The sequence below is a fragment of the Furipterus horrens genome, unplaced genomic scaffold (genome assembly GCF_987537825.1).
Source record: "Furipterus horrens unplaced genomic scaffold, mFurHor1.1.pri manual_scaffold_5, whole genome shotgun sequence".
In the NCBI taxonomy this organism is placed as follows: domain Eukaryota; kingdom Metazoa; phylum Chordata; class Mammalia; order Chiroptera; family Furipteridae; genus Furipterus; species Furipterus horrens.
In genome coordinates this window covers 77,920,308-77,947,342 of record NW_028327175.1, presented here as the reverse complement: position 1 = coordinate 77,947,342, position 27,035 = coordinate 77,920,308, and the positions used below count along the sequence as shown (strand labels likewise).

The following is a 27,035-nucleotide window of genomic DNA, read 5'->3' as shown; positions in this document are numbered from 1 at the left end:
TGTTTATAGCTGGCCAATAGACATATGAATGTGACATTGAGCAAATGCAAATTAAAACCACAATGAGATATCACCTCACACCTGCCAGAATGGTCATAATCAATACATCAACAAACAACAAGTGCTAGTGAGAATGTGGAGAAATGGGAACCCTGGTGCACTGCTGGTGGGGATGCAGACTGATGCAGCCACTGTGGAAAGCACTATGGAGATACCTCAAAAGTAAAAATAAAGGAACTGTTTATGACCCAGTGATCCCACTTCTGGGAATATATCCAAAGGAACCCAAAACACTAATTTGAAGGAATATAAACAACCCTATATTCACTGCAGTGTTATTTACACTCACCAAGCTATGGAAGCAGCTCAAGTGTCCATTAATAGATGAGTGGATTAAACAACTATGTGACATTTACACAATGGAATAGTACTCGGCTGTAAAAAAGAAGAAACTTTTACCCTTTGCAACAGTATGGCTGAAACTGGAGAATATTATGATAAGGGAAATAAGCCAGTTAGAGAAAGACAAATACCATATGATTTTATTCATATGCAAAATCTAATGAACAAACTGAAAAAACAAGCAAAACAGAGACAGACTCATAGATAGAGAGCAGGATGACACCTAAGGGAGGGGTGAGGGGAGGGGTGGAAGGATTGTGCAAAAAGGAAAAAGGGCTCATGGACATGGACAATAGTGTGGGGATTGCAGGGGGAGGGGGCATAAGGGGATTAAATGATAATGGGAAAAAAAAATAGGAAGAGACTCTAGAGCTTTCTCTCTGAGCACATGCACTGAGGAAAGACCACATGAGTATGCAGAGAGATGGTGGCCATCTACAAGCCAAGAAGAGTGTCCTCACTGGAAAATGAGTTGGCTGCCACCTTGATCTTGGACTTCCCAGCCACCAGAACTGTGACAATATATATGTCTGTTGTTTAAGCCACTCAGTCTCTGGTATTTTTGTTATAGCAACCTGAGCAGACAACTACAGGGACATTTGGGTTGTTTTCATTTTTGTGATTATGAATAAAACTCTTATAAGCCAGAATTAATAAGCTTTTAACATTTAATTTAATTTTGTAAAAAAGAATAGCTAATATATTCTCATGGTTCAAAAATTTTAAATTGTAGTAAATTCAATAGAAAGGCTTGTTCAGCATGTGCTCCAACTTTCTGTATGTTAGAGGCTGAAAAGCAAAACCTATATTTAAATATATCCTTGAAACTAGGGTTCCAGAAATGAATTGTATGTATACCAATCAGATGTGTTTTTGTAACATTTGAATTTGGAGATAAGTTACATGGGGAGAAAACTGGCATGGAAGTTCTTCATTGTGCTGATGAGAATGGTATCAGATGATGGCTGGATTGCAGCTAAGGTCAAGTTTTCCTCTAGCCAACCTCTATGGTCTGACTCTGGCCTCTGATCTTTGAAATGGAACTAAAGTGGATGAACCATAAGTCAAGTCAGCAAATTTTACTCCCTGCACCCCAGTTTCTCGATATTGAAAGAGGTAGCACTTTCCTTGAGCATTTGGTGTTTTTCTGGGAGTTGTTTCAGGGGACTATTCTAGAGTCTGCTCTTCCAGCACTTCCAGTGAGTTTTGTGAGAATCTAAATCCTTGTCTTAAAGGCCCTTTTGTTTAAACTAGCTAGAGGGTTTCTATATCTGCCACTGAATCCTGACTGATTGAGGTACACAGGAGAAAGACATTTTTTTACTAGCCACCCAGCTCTCCTTTCCAAAGGTGCTGATTATTGTTAGTTTCCCGTGTGTCTTTCCAGAGATATTTTATGTAAGTGTAGTCAAACATAAATTTGTGTTCCCTTTTTAAAAACAGAAATTGCAACATATGACACATACTCTTCTGCATCAACCACAAAAAACTTTATATCTTAGAAATCTTTTCTATATCTCCAAATAAAGAGCTTTCTAGTCCTTTTTCATAGTTGCAGGTATTGCATCATGTAGATGTAGCATAATTTATTTAATAAATCCCTTAATGGTTGAAATTTGTTATTTTTAATGGTTTTCTACTACCAACAATGCTACAATGAATATTGTTTATATACACTTGTGTATCTACTGAAACTGCTACAAATAATAAGAAAATTACATCCGTAAGTCCCTACAAATGGAATTACTAAGGCAAGAAATTTGCATATTTGCAATTTTGATAATATTGCCAAATTCCCCTTTGTAGAGATTGCCCAATTCATCTTCTCTCCCAATAACATATGAGAGTACTTATTTCTCCATGTCAACAATGTAGTGCATTATAAACTTTTCATGTTTTTGTCAAACTAATACATGAGAAATATTGTTGCTGTAATTTTAACTGTTTTTTCCTTTTTATTATGAGTAGAATTGAAAATATTCTCATATGTTTAAAGCCACTTATAAATTTTTTTCTGATGAACTGTTTACCTCCTTTTCCCATTTTTTCCATTTGGCTTTTTGGTTTTTCACTTAGCATTTTATTTGTAACAGCTATATGAGGTTAATTAGTTCTTTGTTAATGATGTGAGTTGCAAATTCTTTTTTCATGTTTGTTTCTTGACTTTGTGTATGGTGATTTTAGCATGCATTTTAAAATTATGTCATAATTTTTTTGGTCATAGTTTTGAAAAGTCTTTGCCATTCTCAGGATTCTTTAGCTCTCCTATGCTTCTGTTATTGCTTACTTTTTTTTTTTTTGGTAAAGATTCAGTTCTTTTATTCATTTGGAATTTATCTTGGTATAAAGGGAGAGGTATGTTGGAAGTTAAATCTCCATAGAGTGCTCATTTTTTTGTGCATCTCATGATGGTTTTTGGTCTGAACTATCTTTTCAAAGAAGTTTATATAGTGGCCACCCTTGGGAGACAAGCAGGTCAAAGGGTAGATTTGTTCACTGTCCCATTATAATAAAGATAATGTTTCCCTCTGTGTCAGGTTTTCTAGCAGTCCCTTTATAAATGGAGGGTTTCCTAACATCAGAGTTCAAATGTGTCACAACCTACTGTGTGTGCAGAGTACACTTGGACCAATTTCTGCATCACCCCAGAGGTACATAGGGAGCAAAGACAACTAATGTAATTATGGAGCTCATGCTTCCTGCTGTGCATGAATAATAAAATCTTTTGTCTCTGATCCAGGAGTCTACTGATTCCTGACTATAAATTTTATATCCTTTTATTTATAGAATTTTCTTATTATCTTTTGTAGTTTTGCAAGAGATTCTTTTTGATATTCCAGTTTTATAATTACAGTAACTGAAAATATAAATAATTTTATTTCTCCTCTTAATACCTCTAATTTCCTTCTCCTAGCTGTTTGGTCTGTTTAGTACCTCAAAACTAATGTTAAATAATAGCAAAGATAGTTAAAACTTATTGAATATTTATATACCTTTTAGTATATAAGTACTTTACACCTATTAAACTATTTATACCTCATAGCAAGCAGCCTTAAATTTATTATCATTATCTTCATTTACAGAAAGGTAAATTCAGCACAAAAATATTATGTAAATTGTCCACAGTCACATAGATTCTAGGTGGCAAAGTTGGGATTTGAACCTGGTAGTTGAATAGCATCATCAAACATCACCATTTTACTACAGTGGCTCTTAAAAGAATTAAGAGTAATAACTATCTTTAGTTTATGATTTTGGTGGAAATGTTTCTGATGGTTCCCCATTAAATATGATGATGGCTTTGAATTAAGACAGATCTACTTAATCATGTTAAGGATTGAGAGTTTTTATGAAGAAGAGATATACATATATTCAAAGAGATTATTTTTAGTAACTATAGAGATAATCTTAGATGGCTTTTCTCCTATCTATTAAAACGACTAACGTTAATGGAGTTCCTAAAAATGACTTATGTTTGCACCTCTAGAATGAAACCCCCTTGGTCTTGGTGTATTATTCCTTTGATGTGCTGCTAGATTCTGTTTGATAATATTTTATTTGACTTCTGCATTGATATTAATAAGTGAATTGGCAAAGTTTGACAGGAGAACAAATTCTGGTGTATAGGAAGGAAGAGAAAGTTTTAGTCGGAAGCCCTTTAGTGAAGATGAGGGCACCTGGGTGATGGCAAACAGAGGAGCAAGAGGGCTATGTGTTCTCATCAAAGGAATGGATGAGAAGATGGGGGAGTTCCAGAGCAATAAGAAAAGCATTAAAAAGGAGCTCTACCTCCTTTATACAAGTTTCCTAAGAAATGGTTTCAAGTGGAGAATGCTTCTACACCTTCTATATTCTCCAGTACCTTCTATTTATGCCTTCTCTTCAAAGTGTTCTAGTGATAGAAGGAAAATGTTTAGCTAGAATTCTAATTACTCACTATTAGATACTAATAAAAGAATAATCATTTGATAATTGAATCATTCCCTAAACACAGTGCCACAGTGGATAGCTCTCTGCTTTTTAGTGAGCTGCATAAAAATAAATGAGAATGACTAAGGGCCCACAGCTGGAGAAAAATTGAAGAAATACCAGAGTGAGAAAAGTAGATAATGAAGTTGACAGATATGGAAACAACTTCTCTTAATTCTCATATATGAGGAGTTCTGCAGAGTAAACTAATTCATCCGTATAAATGCTGAATTCCTTTCACCAAGGGAAAAAGAGAAATAGCTTCCTCTGAGGGAGACTTTAAGGGGTGTTCTGCCGGCTCCTCAGTGCTGTATTTCTTGACAAGAGATGATGGGCCATCTGCATCAGAACTGCCTGGGGTGTTTGCTAAAAAGCAGATTTCTAGTCCTACCTGGGGTGGTACTCTGAAATCTGATTTTTTTTAAAATATTTTTTTAAAATTTATTCTTAGACAGAGGAAGGGACAAAGAAAGAGAGGGAGAGAAACATCAAGGTGTGGCTGCCTCTCACTTGCACCCCCAACTGTGGGCCAGGCCGGCAACCCAGGCATGTGCCCTGACTGGAAATTGAACCTGCCACCCTTTGGTTTGCAGGCCAGTGCTCAATCCACTGAACCACATCAGCCAGGGCTGATTTATTTATTTTTTTTAAACCCAGGTAATTCTGATGTAGATAGTCAAAGGAACTCATTTTCAAAAACAGTTCCTTAGAGGTGCTTGACTTCTTCATTCTACCTTTTCTAGAATCAAAGAAAATTGCCATATTTTAAAGATATTGAATATCATGACCTAGATCCAGGTCCTGCCTCCCAAGAAGATGTATATACCCAGACTATGATATGTTTATACATACAATACATATACAGACTGTAGTCGTTTACTTCAGTGTTTTTATGCAGAGAAAAACAGACAAGTTGATATTAGTGAAATAAATTCTTCTAAAGGTAGACAACTGACCTTCCAGGATCCTAGATGTCAGGGATGCTGTATGATGCACGTGCCTTCATACCTTTTAGTGGGTTGAATACCGAAGAGAAAAAGTTCCTGTGGGAGTCACGATGGGGCATCACAAGAAGACAGCTGTTCCTGGCTTCTGGCTAATCATTTGCAATGAAAAATGAATGTTTCAGGGCTTCTGAATAGTCTGCTTAATAATTTGGAAAGCAGAACCCATCACTCTGATGCTCACTAAGCATTTTTGGCAAGTAATTTAGACACAATTTATTTTCTCTGACATTGCTTAATGGAGCTATCTACTTCCCTGGAGCATGTTGAAAGTGACTGGCTAAACTGTGTGCATTCTGCACCCTACTGTAAGGTGAGTGTGCCCCACAGAGGGAAGCAGCCCGCCCCGGGCACCCAGCCTAAAAAATTACAATAACTAGTTCTCCAGTAGGTGCTCAGTGGGGTATTTGTTATTTTAACCTCTTACATAAGGTCTCAGGCCTTTCAGGGCTGGTCTCTAGGAGTTAAAAAAAGTTTAATCCAAGACTGTCAAAGTAGATTCCAGTTTTTAAAAAAGATCCCATTTTAAAGTGAGTGGGAAAACAGACATTAAAAGTTAATTAAAAGGAATATTTTCAATTCCTGAATCCCAAGAAAGTGGTGGCAGTAGAAAAACGTGACTTAAGACATTTATATAAATAGCTTTAAAATGAGAGTAAGAATCTCTCATGATGATGATGATAATGAAGGAAAAGAAAGAGGAGGAATAAGGGGAGAAGAAGGAGAAGGAAAAAAATACTTGGTAGATGAGAATTTTTTGTCCATACTATCTTTAATAAGTCTGATAAAAAATACAGGGTCCCTAAATTAAGAAAAAAAGATGGTATGTGGGAAAAGAAAGAATCCAAGACCCATGCTTACATTTTACCAATTCTCAGATTCATTCAAGAAATGGCATAAATCTTGTGGGTTTTCATTGCTACAGTCAAGTATATACAGGCCCCCTCTAACTACTTGAGGAGAGATAATTCTATAAGATAGACTGTGCTGACTGTAGAGGCATGTTTAACATGACAAGTCTTCCCAAACCTGTTCATACCTCCCAACTCTACACTCAACACTGTCAGCTTAGTTTCTCATTCCAAGAAAGGTGATAGAATAAAACATTACTAAAAATCGCTCTTCATATAAAAAACCAATTTGCATTTTATCTAGTTTCATAGAATTTTTGAACAACTATTGAAAACTGAGTAACTGAAAGTTAAGATGGATATACATATTTCAGTCATCCATTGTGATAAGTGTAACAAATAAATGTTCTTAATGTTTGGGACCCTTGTCCTTCAACATGGATTCCAAATGTTAAATGCTGCACTTTAGAATCAGGGTTAGAGAGAGCCCAGGCCACTGGCTGTCTTTCCCCACCCCAGTTAGCGCAGATAGAGCCCACTATCGGTACAGCACTCTCAGAATCTGCTAAAATGATTGTGTAACAACATGGGAAATGAGTAGTGTATACTAATAAGTATAGAAACTGAGGTTCAAAACTGGATTCATGTAATGATTGCAATGGTTTGTTGGGAAGTAAGACGTTGGATGAATAGTTTCTATTTCAAAATTTCTAGTACTGTTGTTATTATATTGTTTGAAAAAATAACTTCTTTTAAAAAAGGATTTTTTAGGGGACTGCCCTGCTTAGTTTCAGGAATTGTAGCCTGGCCAGGCTCCCCCGGGAGGCCTATAAGTCTTGATAGGAAGACCGGGAAGGCTGGAGACAGGCATGACCTGAAAGCCCATTCAGGGGGTTCCCATGGGAATTGGATTTAAAGAATGCATATTCTGCTTTGGAGCTTACTCTGTTTTTCTCATCTCTTAAATTAGCTACAGACCCTGTGTAACATCAAACACCCAGAAGGTGTATAAGGCTTTACACCTGATGTCCACACAGTGCCAGGATGCCTAATAGACCGTGACCCAGAATGCTCACTGTGTTCCTTACATTGTTATCAGTAATCAGTGATTGTTAACAGTAATCCAAGCATTTGAAATTGATTGATGATTTGTGTATCCTGACTCTGTATCTCCTGGATACTCTCCTCAATAAAAGGAACCTGGAAGGAAGGCATGATTGGGGCTCTTCTCCAGTAGAGAGATCAGCCACCTTTCCTACTCCCAGACAAAATACAGTGTTTGGGTTACTTATTGTCTCTCATCTGCAGTCCTGAGGCCACTGCTGGCCAGTGAGTTTCCACCAAGCAGAGGGCACTGGGAGTGACCCACCTTAGTATTTAATTGACTTGTACACTAAAAACTCTAAAATGTTGTTGAAAGAAATTTAAAAAGGCAAAATAAATAAATGCAAAGACAACCAGCATTCAGGGACTGGAAAATGTGACATCATTGAGATATCAATACCACTCAAAATGATCTACAGATTCAATACAATCTCTATAAAAATCCCAACAACTTCATTTGAATAAATAGAAAAAAATCCATGCTAAAACTCATATGGGATCTCAAAGAAACCTGAATAGCCAAACAATCTTTAAATACAAGAACAAAGTTGGTGGTCTCATATTTCTTTATTTCAAAACTTACTACAAAACCATGGTAATCATAACAGTGTGGTACTGACATAAACAGACATATAAAACAATGGAATAGAATAGGGAGCTCAGAAATAAACCCTCTCACATATGGTCAAACAATTTTGACAAGAACACCAAGACCACTGAAAAGGGAAAGGATAGTATTTTCAATCAATGGTGCTGAAAAACTGGATACCTGCATACAAAAAAATGAAGTTGGGCCCACATACCTTATATCATATACAAAAATTTACTCCAAGTGGATAAAAAAGCTTAAACATGGAGCTAAAAATACAAAACTCTTAGAAGAAAACAGAGGAAGATCTTTATGACATTAGATTTGGGAATAATTCCTTGGATATGACAGCACTGGCAACAAAAGAGAAAATAAATTGGACTTCATCAAAATTAAAAATGTCTGTCAAAGGACACTATCAACAGAGTGAAAATGTAACTCATGGAATGGGAGAAAGTATTTGAAATTTATATATTTAATAAGGGGTTGATATCTAGAATGAAACCCTGGCTGGTTTGGCTCAGTGGATTGAGCGTCGGCCTGCGAGCTAAGTGTCGCTGGTTCGATCTTCCAGTCAGGGCACATCAGAGAAGGAAAACTCTGACTCCAAAAAACCTCCGCTGCCTTGCGGCATACCTCTTCAGGGGAAAGGCTAAGGGAGTAAACCCCGACAGAAAATCCGGAGCCGGAGTCCCTAAGGCGGTTTGACGTTGTAGTCAACACCGGCAACTCCTGCGGCGCACCTGAAGCCAAGCTGTATTGACTCCGTCTTTCCCTTGGAACCTTCAGCTGCGAAGAGAGGGGGGGTCTGCTGCATGGGCAACAGCAGACCCTCCATATTACCCTGCCCAGGCTCTGTAGCTTCAGCGTCATCACAAGATGTCGATTCAACACGGGAGGAGACAGATACCATGTCACTCCCGAGTCGGACTGCACAACCATTCTCGGCGGTGCAGATAGACTCTTAAGAAGCTACACCATCGTCTCTCGAGACGGACGGCTGCCGACTACTATCTAGAATATATTTAAAAAACTCTTACAACTCAACAACAAAACAAACAACCTGATTTAAAAAATGAACAAAGGGCTTGAATAGACACTTCTTCAAATAGGATTACAAATGGCCAGTAAGCACATGCAAAGATGCTCAACATCACTAGTCATTGGGGAAGTGCAGATTAAAACAATACTGAGATACCACTTCACACTCATTAGAATGGTTATTGTTTAAAACAAAACAAAACAGAAAATATCGTGTTTTCTAGGATGTGAAGAAACTGGGACTCTTGTGAATTATTGGTGGGAATGTCAAATGCTACAGCTGCTATAGAAAAGAGTATGGCAATCTCTCAAAAACTAAAAAAAAAATTACCAATTATCCAGTAATTCCACTTCTGGGTATATTTCCAAAAGAAACGAAAGCGTAGATTAGAAGAGACATTTACACACCCATATTCACAGCAGCATTATTTTATTCACAAAAGCTAAAAGTGGAAGCAACCCAAATGTCCATCAGCAAATGAATGGATAAACAAAATGTGGTATATAGATATAATGGAATATTATTCAATCTTAAAAAGAAATTCTGACACATGCTGCAACATGGATGAATCTTGATAACATTAATCTAAGTGAAATAAGCCAGTCATGAAAGTACAAATATTTTATGGTTCTTCTGATATGAAGAGGTTCCTAGAGTAATCAAATTTATCGAAACAGAAAACAGCATGGTGGTTGCAAGAGGCTGGGGGAAGGGAAGAATGGAGAGTTATTGTTTAATGGGCATAGAGTTTCAGTTTGGCAAGATGAAGAGTTCTGGAGTTGGTTGGTGGTGATGGTTGCACAACAATATGAATGCACTTAGTATCATGGAACTGTACACTTGAAAATAGTTGAAATGATAAAATTTGTTTTGTGCATTTTACCACAACAACAAAAAAATCTTATTACGTGTACATTCTAACTCTCTTATCCTAGGCAGTATATCTTGAGGTCCTTGTTCCTGTCTTTCTCCATATTCTCATTTCTCTTAGCTTTGCTGCTAATGAGATTTTTGCAGATTAATTGCCCCAATCTTTACTCTGCAGCAGGTGCTCCTCTGACCACTGTAACTGTCAATTTCTGTGCTAATGGATCATCTTTTGAATTACAACTATTTACTATTGTGTAAAATATGCAGGACCTTGTGTTTGATGCTATGGACAATAAAGTAGAATATGAGCCCAGTGACTTATAGCAATACCCAGACATGATAGGGCACATGGGACACAGAACACTATCTCCAAAGGAAAGTGGTGCTTATACACCCACTGTGAGTGGTGCAGAGGAAAAGAGGGTTAGAAATTTGGAGAGAACTGGAAGAGGTGGAGTTGAAACAAGCTTTGGAGAATGGGAAGCACTGAACTAATGGGGCATTTCATGAGTTAACTATTAACATATTCAGAGTTTCTCAACCTTGGCACCACTGACATTTTGTACTGTACTATTTTTGTTGTGGGGAACTGTCCTGTAGATTGTAGAATGCTCAGCAGCATCCCTGTCCTCTTCACACTCGATGACAGTAATTCCCTTCTCCACTCAAAATTGGGACAATCAAAAATATCTCCAGCCCTGGCTGGGTGTGTCTCGGTGGATTGAATGCTCGTCTGTGAACTTAAAGGCTGCAGGTTTGATTCCCAGTCAGGAGAAACACCTGGGTTGCGGGCCAGGTCCCCAGTGTGGGGCATGTAAGAGGCAACTAATTGATATTTCTCTTGCACAACAGTGTTTCTCTCCCTCTCTTTCTCCAGACATTCCATTTCAAAAGCCCCCTAGAGGGCAAAATAACCCCCTCTCCCATTTGAGAACCACTGATAATATGGAAACTGTCCTGAAGTCAGGAAAGACACCAGTTGTCAATCCATGAAAGTATCTTTCATTTATATATTCCAAGTGCCAGTTTTGGCATCCGTCTTTTTGCTAATTTCTTTTTGAATGGTGCTGTAAGAAAGTTGATCTAAAACATTCAAAAGAGTTTGGATAGGGAGATCCTACAAATATAAATGGGTCATTTAGGAAGCTATTATAATAATTCAGAGAAAGAATATAAAGACCTGAACTAAGATTGTGATAATTGGAATAAAAAGGAGGTTGATGAAAAACTTGTATGACAGAAGATTGTACGTGTTTTGGGGGCAAAGGAAATACATCTGGTGAGCTGGATAGAAGACAAGAGGGACCTTGGTCTTATTGAGAAGCCGGGAAATGAATGCAGATGTAAAGAGAAGTCTCTAAGTAGATAACTCATGGTTGAGCGTGAACAATTATTTCAAATCATGAAAAGAATCTGTAGCAAGTACTCAAGCTGAAACTGGAATCACCCTGTAGGTAAAGGAGGCAGCAAATTTATACTTATATTTAGAAAAAGATATGTAAGAAGGACAAAGAGAAGAGAAAAACACTGAAAATTTTGCTTTTCTTTTTTTCATTGTTTTTGCTCAGTAATATCAATTTGAGATGTAAAGATGATAATCTTTGACTTGGGATTCTGAAATCTGCATTTGAAGCTCAAATAGGAATGCATTGTCCCTTGAAAAGTCCTAAGAGAATGTAAAAAAAAAAATTGTGCTTTTAAAAATCCTAAACTATTTCCTCATTTTCATGGGGGAAATACAGACAAAGCAAGGGCAAAATTTCAGCATCAGGGCCTCCCCCTGGCTCACAGCCATGGATGTTGCTAAACTGGTGAGCATCCTATTGTCATTTGAGAAAGCCAGCTGCATAGCTAGATAGAGTGAGCCTGTCTCTGCAATTCCAAGACTGTAATTATGCTAAAATGGGATCTTGCAGCAGTGAATATAAAGAGAAGCCTTCGAATATTTCTCCTACACTCAACAACTTTATGGTTGAAAGGAAGCAATTACTGAGAACAAGATGAGACTAAGTAAAAACAGCATAACTTTCCAAGTTTTTCAACTTGGTTATTGACAGAATTGTGCTGACCTCAATCTTTGCTTCTGTCTCCCACCCACCCCACCAGAGGCCATAATAATTCCAGTTTTCTAGCCTGGGTTTTAGATTAAGTGGAAATAATTTTTTAAAATTAGCCATTCCTTCACTCAATTTAAAGCAATTTTCTAGGTTGGCCTAATAATATCAGTAATTCAAACAAAGTCTTTAGCTTTAGTTCCCCTCCCACCAAGACCCAGAGAAACATGAGGCATCCAAGTAAGACATTTGGTATTTACCTGATGCAGCAACTCTGCCTTCCTGAGTTACCACTGTCCAGCTGGGAGTAGAGCTGTCTGGAGAGAAGACAGGTATGATAACAGCAGAACCTGAGGGTTTCCAATTATTTTTCCTCTCCTGTGATATAAGGTGGAAGAAACAGGAAATTGGGAACTGAACAGGACTATGTCTGAAGCTGGCACCCGCAAATTAGTACCATCTACCAAACTGCATCCATCACCTCCTCATTCTGTCTCTGCTGTCTGCAAATAAGTGTCCACCTTGAACTTGCTGTCATCAAGGTGCACTGTCAGGTTAAGAGAAAGCAATGTGGTGCTTGAGAACAGGCACATTCTGCACAGGTTAACTAGATAACATAACTCTCAATAATTCCAGAGCCCAAAAGATCAACTTTTGCCTAAATTATACAGATGGCCAGGCTTGGTGATATTTATCACTCTTCTGAAAGTCTGAATCAACAGGAAGAAACAGGATGAGAAGTATAGAGAAGAAAGAGACCAAAATGATCACTAAATGAAATGACTGTCATCCTAGAAATAGAAAATTTAAGACAATCAAAGGAAAAACAATAAGGCCTAATGAGAGAGCGTAAGGAAGCCAGGTGTTACTATTAACACGCCAAATCAGTAGTCTTCTAGCCTATCAGCAATAATCAGTTATAAAATATAATGTAAAAACATTAAATGAAATTCTTTAAATAAGTCAACATATGTCTATCCAATGTGACAGATATAGCCATTACAAAGATAAAGTGGATCTCTATAAGATGACATAGTAAGATAACTATTTGGTAAGAGGAAACAGCAAGGTCCAAACAGTGTATGTGTGTGTGTGTAAAAATGCATGGAAAAATAGTTAGAAAGAATATAACCAAATCCCTTTAGGTGGTTTTCTTAGAGATTGGGGAGAGTTCAATTATGACTAACTTTCTTTTATATTTTATATAACTCTAATATTTTATATGACAATTATATATTATATTTGAAATTCAGAAAAAGCAATAAAGACTAAAAATTTAAGAGAAAAGTTAAGAACCTTCTTGAGTGCTCCATTTCTTGGAGCTAAAAAGCACTTACAGTTCACCTGCTCGTCAAACACTTCACCTTCACAGAGAATTTCAAAGCTTATTTATCTCCTTAAAAATGAAATTGAAAATGAACAGCTCCCAAAATGGAATAGAAGGTTCTAAGGTTCAGTTCATAAATGAAAGTAACTGATATTGTTAACTTAAAACATATTTTAAAAGACAGACCTAGCATTGAAAATTTCTCATTTCTCCGGTGTTTAAATCAACTTTTAGAAACATTGTATTTTCTTTTATCAGTAATTCATGTTATTCCAGGAATTTAGAAAACAACAAAAAGTATAAAGAAGAAATAAAAAGAATTCTATAGTCATGTTTTCCAGAGGTAACCAAATTAGTATTTTTATATCTATATTTCCCTTTAGTCTTCTTATCAATGCATATGAATATTATAAAAAAGGGATTATAACTATTTTCATTTGACAACACATGGTGAATAGCTCCTCTTGCCATTCTTTAAAATTTCATTGAATATTTCCTTTACTTCCTATTTTTATTATAAATAATATTATGATGAATATATTTATATAAAACTTTTGAGTAAGACGGCATGAACATAAGGTCTTTTTCTGTGTTGTTATGGCTGTGCCCCCAGTGCATGGGATAGAGCCTGATTCTTAGCAGGGACTCAATGAGCATTAATGCATGAATCTCTCATTTGCCCTGGCCAGTAGAACTTTAGCTTTAATGTATATACGAATTATCAGGAGAACTTGTTAATGCAAAATTCCCAGATCTCAGTCTGAATCAGAGATATTGATTCAGACATCATTGGAGGGGCCCAGGTGATTCTGAAGCTCAGATCAAGCTTTGGGAAACTGCCTCAGGCCAAATACATAGAAGCAGAATAAATGGATCAACACACAGATATTTTTAAGGTCTTTGATTTATATTGTTAATTTACCCTTCTGAAAGGTTTTGTCAATTTACCAATTCACTGCTTTAAAGTATCCTCTTACCTGCTTTGTAATATATAAAACTGACCATTTTGCTGTCTTTCATCAACATTGCGTACTTTCAGTTTAAAAACTCATTATTTACTGATTTGATAAGGATGAGATAGGAAGAGAAATAGTCTCTCACTAAAAATACAAAAAGTCATAAAAGAAAAGTATAGTTCTCTATGGTCACATGATCTAGAATGACTACTTTCATTCCCTTCTGGCATATTTGTTTCTCACTTTGCTTTTTGAAGAAAACAGTTACTATTGTTTTCATAAAAATGGCATATACTTATTATAAAGAATGTGTACACTGTAGAAAGGGACAAGTAAAAGGTTAAAAATACCTCTGGTTGTATCATCTAGAGAGAATTAAACTTAACATTAGACAGGCTTAATTTTAGACATTTTTCTATACATGTCTAGAGATAGGTGAACAAGAGATGGATGAACAGATGACTGATCAGCTGGATGGCAGATGGAAAGGAAGAGAGGGTACTTTCATGAAAATGGAATCAAATTATTATGAGGCACATGTTATCTTTGACACGTCCTGGGCTCTACTCTCTCTTTTGGGATTTTGTTAATTGTTTTATGCCAGGTGTGTTTCGGGTGGGTGTGTATTTCATTCTTTTTTAGTGGTTCGTGGGTTGGGTTTCCACAGAAGCAGAGGCTGAGGCAAGGAAATGAGGGGACATCGTTTATTTGGGAAGTAACCCCTGAAAGCACCAGTAGAAGAGCAGAAAAGTGAAGAAAGGAAGGGAAGGAAGGCAGCACAGGCCGTGCTATGGAGTAGGTTATTTGTGTGGACAATAGGAGCTCAGTCTCACCAGGAAATCCGGGTGTCTGCCTCATGAGAAGCAGGCTCTGTTGGTTAAAAACAAAACAAAACAAAACAAAACAAAACAAACAAACAAACAAAAAACCAACAACAAGCTATTTGAAGCCTTAGAAGCAGACATGATAATTGTGAATGCTGATGGGGTATGGGTGGAGCCCCCAAAGTGTTGAGAGATATCTTTGGGTTTGGGATTGTTTCCCTAATTCAGCCTGGAAACCTGGAAACGTCTATGCTTTCCAGAGAGTCAACACCTTGCTCCCTTCCCTATTGTAGCCCTTTCTCCACATCCACTTCCAATATTCCTCAGTCAGAAGATGAAAAAGATATACATAGTCACTCCATATATTTCTCTCCAAATTTGGAAGTATTGGTGAGAATCCTTAGGATTTTGTCAACTGTCTTCTGCAGTTTCTGGGGGTAGCAGTGACGTTAGGCACTGAGCTCTCCTGTGTATCCAGCTTCTCTGATCTTTGTAGGAGCTGGTGCCTTTCCTCATCCCTCCATACAGCCCACTTTCCACAGTTTTTTTTTTTTTTCTTGAATCCTCATCCAAAGCTGTGTTTATTGATTTGAAAGAGAGAGAGAGGAAGTGGGGCAAAGGGAGAGAGAAAGGGGGAGGTGGAGGGGGGGGAGAGAAAGAGAGAGAGAGAGAGAGAGAGAGAGAGAGAGAGAGAGAGAGAGAGAGAGAAACATTGATATGAGAAAGAAATATTGATTGGCTGCCTCCTGCACATGTCATGACCTGGGATTGAACCTGCAGCCTAGGTATGTGCCCTGACTTGGGATGGAACCTACAGCCTTTTGGTGTATGGGACAATGCTCCAACCAATGCCAGGGCTCCCCACTGTTTTAAAGGCTTAACAATATATTCACAAATTCTTAAAAAAAAATCTACAAATTCTTTGACATCCTCCACCTGAAAGACAGAGGCAAGTTCCCCTCCCTTTGAGTGTGGGCTGTACTCAGTGACTGAATGACTGTCTTCTCATCAATCAAATACAGTGTCAGTAAAGATATGTGACTAGTCATGAAAGGCATCCTAACTCTTCTTGCTCTCTTTTTCTCTTTGTCTTTCTCTCACTCCAGGGTAAGCCGATTGGGAGATCCTCATAATAATTCTGTGAAAAGTCAGGGAAGAATGAGAGCCAGAGGACCACAGGCACCTGAGTGAATTTGGAAGAAGATCCTCCAGTCCCTGTCAAGTCTTGAGGTGGAAAATCCTGAGCCAGACCATCCAGCTAAGATGCCCCCAGAATTTTGACTCACAAAACCCCTGAAAATAAAGGTTTGTTTGAAGCTACTAAGTTTTGGGGTAATTTGTTAGGCAGTAATTAGATAACCAATACGATTGCATTAGGTTTTTTCATTTCCTAGTTTGGTTTTTATTGGCATATTTGGGGTTGGCTTTTAAACTATTTTTTGCTCTTTGCAAGTTAAATTCACCAATTATAAAAGAACTTTCATATTATTTCCATCCTGAACATGGCATAATATGTTAACTTTGCATTTTATTCGTTTCCATTATACAAGATTCAGAGGGGACCAAGGGCATCTTTCATCATTTTTATTTCCTGAACAACAGTGAAGAAGTAATTTGTTCAGCACGTCCTTCCTTTTCACTTTTTAATCTGTCAGGTCCTTAATGCTCTCAATTGCTGGAGATACTTTGACAAGCTCTAGGCAAAAGGAGGCTTCAATGCTGTCTCCAAGAACTTCTTTGTTTTTCCCATCTGCTTCTAAAAATCCTCTAGAATTCTCCTGATTGTCAGTTGCCCCAGTCACCAACCACCAACACCCCTCCTGTTTCTCCCTCTGGTTCCAGCAGATGAGGATGGATTGCTCTTCTGAATCACTAAGTCATACCCTCAATGTGCTCTGTTTGAAATCTCTTAAGAAGTGGTTTTCCCCTGTAAAGTTTACAGTGGCATTTAGAACTATTGCATGAAGGACACGGAGCAAAGGGCAGAAGATGACTAGGGAGATTATTAAGGTTAATCTCTTAACCCAGAATCTAAATAAAGCAGATGTTCCATTTGAAGCAACTCTTACAACTCAGTTTTTACAACTTAAATCACTTTAAAATCAAAATCTATTATTTAAAAATGTAAGAACTAGAGAATAAGGTTTCAAGCCATATTTAATTGCTTGAAAAAAAAAATCTCCACTAGAAACACCCAGTTACCAAAGTGGAATAAAAATTTATGCCTATTAGATTATAAGAATCATGTAAAAAGTAGGTGCATATTTAGACAAAATTAGGAGAACTAAAGAAATGTAAACAGTTATTTTATTTAGGCACAGACATTATAGGTGTACTTCATGAAACTGTAAAATCATAACCTTTCTGGAAGACAGAAATATAACTACATATGACTGGGTGAATTTCAGTAAACACACCATGCTGCAGAATTTTAAAAGTAAATTGGGCTGGGGTTATGACAGAGAAAGAGGCCGTTCTTTCATTCTGGCTGCAGTGAGGCTTCTGGGCTAAAACTTCACTTGTGTTGGTGAAAAACCTTTCCCTCTGCTTCTTCCCCTTTCCTGCTCAGCCCCATCTTGCTGTAACCTGCTTATCGTTCTCTCTCTTAAAGAGGAAAATCTCCCGATTATAGTTGATTATTTTGCCTGAACAAAAATAATGATAATAAAACCTCTAAAAAATGAAGTATGGTAAGTCTCAATTTAAAAATCAGACCAAAACAAACAAATGAGCAAAATAGAACCAGAGGCATGGAAACAAGGAGCAGACTGACAGTGACCCGTGGGGAGGGGGAGGGGAGAGAAGGGGGGAAAGAAGGGGAAGGGTCTAGTCAAGGAACTAGTATTAATGACCCATGGACATGGACAATAGGGAGGGGAATGACTGTGGGGGTGGGTGGGGGGGCAGAGGAGAGCACCGTGGAGTTGGGGGCAGGGGAAATGGGGGACAACTGTAATAGAACAGTAATTTTTTAAAAAATCAAAGCAACCAAGAGGCATCTCAAGAGCTGAGCCTGCTGTCACCTTTGGCTCTTAAGAAAGGACACAGACTGTCTCTACCTCCTGCATTTGTGGTTGAGTGTGGAAATGACTTAACAGAGGGCAGCAAAGCTGGCTGTGGAGCAGTCTTGTTATGAAAAAAATTAGTAGGCCCGCTTATTAGGTTTCTCCATAAAACCCTGATCTGTTATACCCCATTCATTAAATACCATAATAAGCATCACAGGTTACATTATAGATGTGCATGTGGTTGCCTTAAAAAATGTAACTATCTCCAGGAGGAATTGCATTTGGAGAAGGGCCAGCAGTGGGGCAATGTCAGACTGTTTCCATCTGCCCTGGAAACTGCTGAACACTGATCATTTATGTCAGGTGTCAGCATTGGGGAGTGGAGAGAGGGGGTGGGAGTGGATGGCAGGCCAGAGACAGCGGATCTTTACTCAGAGGACCCCAGCCTGACCTTGGTGCCTGGGTAGAGGTGACCTTGCAGGAGGCTAGGGTTTGTTTTTCCCCCTCAATTTCTTCATTTTCCCTCCCATATTTGTTCTAACTAGTCTCAATATCTGTATTTTATTATTTATGTCTTTCTCAGATTTTAATTCCAGGATTTTATGACTCTTTACCCATTAGTATTTGATACTTTATTATTGTAAAAGTGTTCCCCTCTCCAGGGTCTGTGAACATATGTTCTACCCCTTCTGAAAAATTCTCTAGAGATTCCACACTAGAAATCAGACCTTAGCCACCTGCAGGCCAAACTTCAGCTCGCAGCCACCTACTGTGGAAGAGACCCACTCTCTTCCCATGTCAGCCTCAACAGGTGAGGTACCTGAGGGTTAGACCATGGGAGCTGGCTTTTACTCTCTTTGTATTTAAAAAATTCTCCAAGTGCTCAATAATAAACATGTATTATTTTTATTTACAATTTTTAAAGGTGGAGTATTTATTATAGATATCCTTGACTTTTTTTTCAAAAACCACTATGTATCTAATACTTTATCTAAATCCTCCTTAAACTGACTTAAACATTTTACCTTTTAACTTATGAGTTAAAGAACTTTATTTAAAAAACACTTTGCCAATTGACTACCCAGGATAAAATTGTGATGTCTCTGACTTATTTAAGACACATTTCTAACTTTGTCTTTTTAGAGAACTGTGTGTACTATAGTCAAATATTGAATATTGTTATGATCCTCATAAAACTTACAAATAAACATAAACCACCTGAGCACTAGTATGCTTTAACATCTCAGCTAAGTGGTAAGATGAATTATTGCAGAGGGACTGCCATCCCTGTAGCAGATCTTCTCAGGGCAAGGCCACACGTGAGGCTGTCTGACCTGGCAGTTGGGAGCATGGTGGGTCTTTCAGTCTGTGAGACCCCAGTTTGTGTCCTCACTTGCAAATTTCTATGTCACCTGAAGCAAAATTTTCATCATTCTGAGCCATGTTTTTCTCACCTGCAAAATAGAGGTAATCATAGGCCTATCTCATAAGATTAATCATCTGATTGTTATGAGAATTGTATAATATAATCTACAAAATCCAGAGTGGAGCAAAGTCTACGAGTGACCCAGTGTCCTCCATATAGAAACTGGAAGAAAAATAAAGAAGGATGTTTTATTTTGGGGAAGAGAACGAGGCAGGAGAGGGAAAGAAGAGAAGGAGAGGGAGAGAGAGAGATATTGCGATTAAGTGCATAGTACATTGAGAGAGCTATTGGATGCATAGTATATTTAGCACAGGTTCTGGTGATGACAATGCTAGCTATTATTATTATGTCTTCCCAAGTTAAATTATACATCAATTTACTTAAATCAAGTAAATCTTTATGACACCCTATTAAGTGTGCTTCTAGGTCCTACTGTAACTCAGTGAACATTAAATTGTCTTACTAGATCATTCAGTGGTTATAGAGGAGGATAATGACAGATCCCCTCTTGGTCCTGGCTTTGATGACTATTAGATGTGACATCTAGGACAAATAATTTATCTACTTCTCTATCTCCTCAGCTATAAAATTTGGATGAAAATAATGATACCTGTTTCATAGGGCTGTTGCAAAGACTCATTACACCTGATATATAAAGTGCTTGGGACCATACCTACCAACCAATTTAGTATTCAGTAATTAATGTTTCCTATTCTTGTTACCACAAGTAAACATTTTTTTCTGTTCTCAATAAGCTTATGATCCAATAGGGGAGATAAGATACGTTCACAGAGAACTAAAACCCAAGGGCCAAGGTAAGGAATGCTGCAAGAGCTGTAAAGGTGCTGTGGGAGCCCAGTGGAGAGAGAACCAACCATGGGAAACAGTAGCCTCTCCTTCTATAAGATGGCAGCACCTCTCCAGATTTGGAGGCTGAACTCCTTCCTCTCTGGCTCACTCATTTCTGCTTTCAGAAGAGGGCCTTGGACGGAGAGGGATGCAAAGTTAGGAGATTCATGTTTGGGTCATGGACATTTTTTAAGGGTCCCTTCATACTGTAGGAGCTTCCATCCCTGGGTGCCACTCCTCTCTTCAGAGAACCACAGGGGAAGTGGCTCTGGGTACAGACTTGAGATCCCCCTAAGTGCTACCCTTTGCTTGCTGGGCACGTCAGGTTCTGACACCATTAGACCTCTCCCTGCTCAATACTTTCTAGTTACTGCCACACAGCAGCCAGCTGATGGAAGCCTGGGAGAAGAGGGAAACCATGACTGAGGTGGAGGGGCACCAAAATAAAGCTCACCTACACACTGATGGAGCACTAGCATCTGGAACAAGGTGGAGCCTAATGCAGAGCAGCTGAGGGACCTGGTTGAGGAGAGAAACTCAAGGCAGCATAGGAAGTTAATTCTTAGAAGTCCCCATCGTCCTTGCCCTCCCACTACCTTCAGGCAGCCTTGGGGTCCTGTGCACAGTGCTGGGAGCACTCGTGCTGAGATGCAGAGAGCTGAGAGGGAGTCCTCACTCCATCACTTACGGAGCAGCCTTGGACAAGTTGCATAATCACACTATAAAACAGATTTAGCAAGACCTTCCCTGAGTATCTCATGAGAATATAGTGAAGATTGAATGAGTTAATGTATATGAAACATGAGTTATTATATCAGTGACTTTGCTCCCTTCACCCTTGCCTTTGGATATGTTTTGAGTGTCTTAAAGTGAACAAATTGCTCAAGCAAGTGTTTCTACCACTAGTCTTGACCAGGAGACTTTTCTCTGTAAAGGTCATTTACATCTGATATGTTTTAAACGTTTTATTCATTTATTTCTTTCCTCAGGGTAATATCTTTTCTCTGCCTGATAGAATCCTTACTCATCTTTTTATAATTCAACATAAATACTGTAATCACTTTAAAGTCACTGGTAGGAAAAGCAGATTTCTTAAAGACTCCATCATTTACTATAAGGATAGAGAATGACCTTGTCTGAAATACAGGATGTAATTATTTCAGGTTCTGGAAAAAGAAACAAACCTGTTCTTTGAACAGTCTGTGCATCTCCTCTGCATGTTTCTTTAAAAAGAATTGCAAGCGCTTGCAAGAAAGGTGCCACAAAAATGAAAATGCCAATCTCTAAAGATCTCAAGGCACTTTCAAAATAATAAATAATGAATTTTCACAGCAACCCTGATACAATTACTCTTATTTTAAAGATGACCCAAGGGAGGCCAATAGAAGTTAAGGGACCTGCCCAGGTTAGAAGCAGCCAAGCCTGGAATCAAAGCCAACATGGAACTCAGGGCTACTTCTAACGAAAAGGTTCTCGGTTAGTACACTTACTGAGCATGAACTCTGTTCTCATTGCTATCATCTAGGAGCTCATGTTCTAGTGGGTAACACACACGCACACACCCCTAATATGAAGCAAACAACAATGAATACTATAATTAGATATCGAAATGTTATATAAGTGGAGGAGGGGAGAGATTAATAATGACTCGGGTGGAGGGAAAATCTGGGAATATTTTTATAGAGATAGGATTTGACCTGAGGCTTGGCTAATGGGTTGGAGGTTGATAGGAGAACATAGGAGAGGGGAAAAAACTGACATCACTCCAGGCCGACTATTTAGATTTGAGTCAATAACCAGGGTTTACAAAGTTTAGGAGACACTTTTACAAAACAGCAAGTAGAATTGGGGTGTATGCCAAGTAGGGATTAGGGTGTTAAGGATCTTGAATTCTAAATCAAAGAGGATAGATTTTGTTAGCTATGATGAGCTATTAGTGGCTTTGGGTAGGAAAGATATGATACCTGTTATAATAGAAAGGTTACTATGGCAGCAAATATGTAGCATACATTAGAAGAAGGAGAGACAACAGGCAGAAAACCAATAATTCATTAATTCTTTTAATCACTTTACAAATATTTATGGAATGTTTTATTATTATGTGCCAGTTGCAATGCTGGGCACTGGAGATACCAATACAAAAAATACATAGCTCCTGCTCCTAAAGAGAGTCAGTGCTTACAGAAGAGGCCAAGCAGTGCTGGAAGTGGTAGGAATAGGGTGATTTGGAAGCACAGACTAGGGGCTAGCCTTTCTGGAGGAGGTTTTCTTCCTGCTAAGTCTAAATAATGAATGAGGTATGGAAGTGTATTCCAGGTCATGGCATGGGAGAGTACAAATTAGCATGACAGGTTCAGGGAACACAGGGCTCTGTGTGAGTGAGGTCAAAGCTGTGTGGTGGTGGGGGAGGGAAATGGGGGAGAGATGAAGCCAGAAAGGACAGCAAAGCTGGAGCATTTGAATTTATATGAGTTAGTTAAGAGAATGAACTTTATCTTAGGAACTTCTGAAGGATTTCTAAGTAGAGGAGGGGCTATAGCATACCAGTTAATTGCTATTAAAATCATTCTGGTAATAGGTAGTAAGGGCTTGACCTAGACAGTGGCAGGCAGTGAAACTAGAGAGGTCTTTATAACTTGGACAGAGAAACTAATGCACAAAATGAAATTAAAAATCAAGGTGAGGTCAAAGGTTAAATTACAGGTGGCTATCAAAGGTTCTGGGATTTTTAAAAAATGAATAATGTGAAGCCTGGAGTATAGTGGCAGGCAGGAGTCCATGTATGGGTGGGGCTTGCACCAAGGAGGGCATTCTGAGTAAGGACTACAGGGCAGGTGAAAGAGGGAAGTTCAGCTCCCACAGCCAGGAGGAGAAAGGGCTGCATGGGTAGAGGGCTTATTTTAGCATAAGGCATGGATGGTAGTATGGTAGTGCTAGCTTATGGAAGGCTTTAAGAAGACCAAGACTAGGTGAAGTAAACAAGAAAGAGACACTAAAACCTTTTGAACAGAGGAGTGATCTAATGGAAATGACATAACCCAAGGGAGTTTAGTTTAGTTGCAGGTACTTTGGGTGGTTTAAGCAACAGAGAGCATCTCTGATGTTCCTGAAAATCTGGCTGCAGGATGTGGACCTTTTCAACTTCTCTAATTACATGATTCTGTCTTCTCAAGGGATGGCCATGATATAAACAGTTTTTCCCTACCCCTGACAAAATCATAGAGCATTAGCCATCACTGGTTAGTCTAAACTGAAGAGTTCTAGAAAGCTAACCTCCCTATAGCATAGAGACCTGAATGACAGTGAAAAAGTGTCCCATATACCTCAGTGCATTTTCCTGGGACTAGTTCTTATACCCTGGTAAATAACTGTATTCAGAGGTTAACAGTGCAGCCATTTTAAACGTGAGTGATTATAGCAAGGCTCCATAGCAAAACAAAGAAAACTCAAAGGTTACATGAAAAAGGAAAGCAATGAATAATTAAAAAAAGAAAGACAAGAGGGAGAGTTTAGAAATTGAATAATTATATAGGTCTGTGACCTAGACACCCAGGAATGGTAGAACTACAGTGGTAAGATTCTTAAAAATCATGGCTAAGACCTGAGAAAAGAATATACATGAGACAGACAGGAACCTGTCAGAGAGGAGGGGAGAGGGGGGACTGGATGACAGGAGGTGGAGGGATTAGCCAAGGACATATATGCATGACTCATGGACATGGACAACTGTGTGGTGGTGATCTGAGGGAAGAAGAGGCGAGGGCTGGGTGGAGGTGGGCAAAGGAGGGAGCGGGAGCGGCAGATGCCATTGAGTGAGCATGTGTACTGTGTGGCTGTCGCATTCAAAATGACTGAGCGCAGCAATGAATCTGCATCAAATTTTGCATTAAGCTTGAACATTCCTCCATGGAAACTATTCGGTGATTCAGAGGCCGAAGCTGGTACCTGGCGGCTTTATCATGACAATGTGCCCGTTCATGCATCTTGTCTCTTGTAGAGGTTATTTTTGTGAAACATCAGCCCCACTACAGCCTAGATATGGCCCCCTACAGCTCTTGGCTTTTCCCCAAACTAAAATCATCTTTGAAATGGAGACATTTCAGACTGTTGATGAGATTCAGGAAAATACAATGGGGCAGCTGATGGTGATTGGGAGAACTGTGTGAGGTCTCAAGGTGTCTCCTTTGAAAGGGACTGAGGCGTCATTGTCTTTTGTACAGTGTTTCTTGTATCTTGTGTCTTTGCCAATAAATGTCTCTATTTTTCATAGCACATGGCTGGATACCTATAGGGAACCGGGCCATGTGGCAGCGGTGAATGTAGCTCAGCCCTGGTCCGGAAAACCGACAGGCGCGAGGCAGCACACAGGAGCCAGGCCTGCAGGTCAGCTTTCCTGTGGGAATCAGGCCTGCATTGTGTCTAGGTGGCTTTAAAGCTTGCTTTTGCTAAAACTCTCTCACCCTAAGGTTGAGAACAACAGATGTTTAGCATATAACCTTGAAGTAACTTCCCAGGGTTTATTCTGAGCTGTTTCAAGGACAGGATGTGGCCAGCTTGCCCATCCTTATCATCCCTCTTCATGCACGGTCTCTTTTTGTCTCTCTGTGAGCTATAACCATTTAAAGTAATTTTAGTATGATAATTTATGACTCTCTTGGATGTAATTCCCCAAGAATGGTAAAAAAAGTCTGTCTAGGCAAGGGTTGGGGCGCTCTCTCGCCTAGAGGGTGGCTACTCTGTCCCTTTTCTCCACAGGATTCACTGAGTCCGTGTGCATTTGCTTCCCCCTCATCCACAACGCCGCAGGCCCCGCTGGTCAGAGTCCATGACAGATACTTTCAGGAGAGACCTCATATCTGCATAGTAGTCTGTCATTGGATTTGCGATTATATGTGCATATGTGTGCTCCATGTTGTGTCTTATTCACATGAGATTAACTAATCGTCTCTCTTGTCTATCTCTATATACCCAGTGTCTGGCAGTATACCCAGCATATAGTAGGTGCACGATTGATGAGTGAATAAAGAAAAAGTTATAAATCTAAGTATGAAGCCCAGAAACCAGTTTCTTCTGGCAGCAAAGGCAGGGACCTGGTTCTCCATCAGGCCTCCAAGCTGCTGGAAGAGCTTGGGTTCCCTAGGCAACAGCTGAGACAATAGAAAATTTTAGGAGGACATACAAACAGGGAAGGCTTCAGCAAACATTTGAAGAGCTTCCACTGTGGGGGGGGGGTGAAGTGTGAAAACATAGTACCCGTTCTCATACAGTGGGCATGGGGGTCACAGGAACTTACAAGTGGCGAGATGATCGGGAGGAAAGAAAGCACTAGGCAACTTGATACCTTATGATGGTGAAAGGCTGAACTAGCTGGTTCTCTGGAGGCTTCCAGCCTTTTAATCTAAGGCATTCATAATCAAGTGGGGTCAGGACCAGGGCGGTGTGAGGATCTGAGGGAGATTCTTGAACTATTTCAATTTAAGGGGCGCTTAAAAATAGTTTTGCTCACAACTCTCAAGTGCGGCTCAGCACTCAGGAAGATGGTTCCAGATACGGAATGCAGCTCTGCAACCCCCAAGCCAGGCGGAGGAGTCTGGTTCCACACCACCTTCTATGTGGTGCAAGAGCAGCTGTGTAGAGTTAAATTGGGCCTATTTTCTTTAGTCTAAACGTCCATGATTAAATACATTTTTCTTACGGTAATAGCTAAAAGTGAGTGGTAACATTGAATAAAATGTGGCATAATTTATCTCTAAACTTGAAACTCAAAAAGTACATAATGATATTAAAAATATTCTGTGGTAACATTTGCTTCTACTACAGTCGCTACTAGTGCAGGATCTGAGTGTTTGACCCTGAGAAACAAATACATTCATTATGGCTTCATGTCTCTGAAAGGCTTTTCCTAAACCACTGCTCAATGTAGAATCTCCATTCACATTTTAAGTATTCAGAACTCAGGAATTTGAAGAGATAGCATTCTGAAGGCATGGCCAGGGCACATCACCAAGTGTAAGGGAATTGGGAGATCTGGTTTCTAGTCCCATTCTGCCACTACCCAGCTGTGCCACAGTAGGCACAAACCCTCTGGTCTCTGCTTCCCCAGCGGTAAAGTGTGTCCTGGCTTTTCAGATCTGATCGCACATGGAAAACAGAGAGTCACAGTCTACTGTGTTTGGTTAAGAGGTTGGGTCCTGGAGCCTGACTGTCAGTATTCAGATCTGTGCTTCACCACTTACTAGCTATGTGACTTGGCAAATTACTTAACATCTCTCTTCCTATTTTCTCATCTCTAAAATGGAGTAATGATAGTTTCTATGTTATTGGATAGTTGTGAGAATTAACTGATTTCATAAACATGAAAAATACTAACTACACATGATGTTACTTCTTGCTAATATTGCTCATTGTGGCATTGTAACAGAAAAGGCTAGATATGACCTAAATACCATCACTAGGGGAGCAGTTACATAGACTAGCAAAGAACAAGATGGAGATCTATATGTTCTTGTTAAAGATCTCCAAGATACACGATTAATTGAAAAAAGCAAGGCGCAAACCAGAAAAGAGCCTGCTTCTGTGTGTGAGTTCATTTGGCGGGCACACATAGATAGAAGTGTACTAGTGTGCACAACGATTTCTGAAAGAACATAGAGAAACCCTTCACTGTCATTAGACCTTGGGAGGAGACTGGGGGTGGGGGTGGGGGACACGTTAAGAGAAATTTAACTTTCAATTTATGTCCTTCTACTTGAATTTGTTA

At 39.0% G+C, this 27,035-nt stretch overlaps 1 long non-coding RNA gene across 3 annotated transcripts in view; it reads left to right on the top strand.

Annotated features, from left to right (window-relative positions):
- LOC150008821 (uncharacterized) overlaps positions 1–27,035 on the top strand; it is a 145,443-nt gene that overhangs the window by 1,824 nt on the left and 116,584 nt on the right. For all 3 annotated transcript variants that reach the window (XR_016511140.1, XR_016511139.1, XR_016511141.1), the window contains exon 2: positions 16,099–16,297. This is a non-coding gene — a long non-coding RNA (uncharacterized LOC150008821). The remainder of the gene's footprint in view (positions 1–16,098; positions 16,298–27,035) is intronic.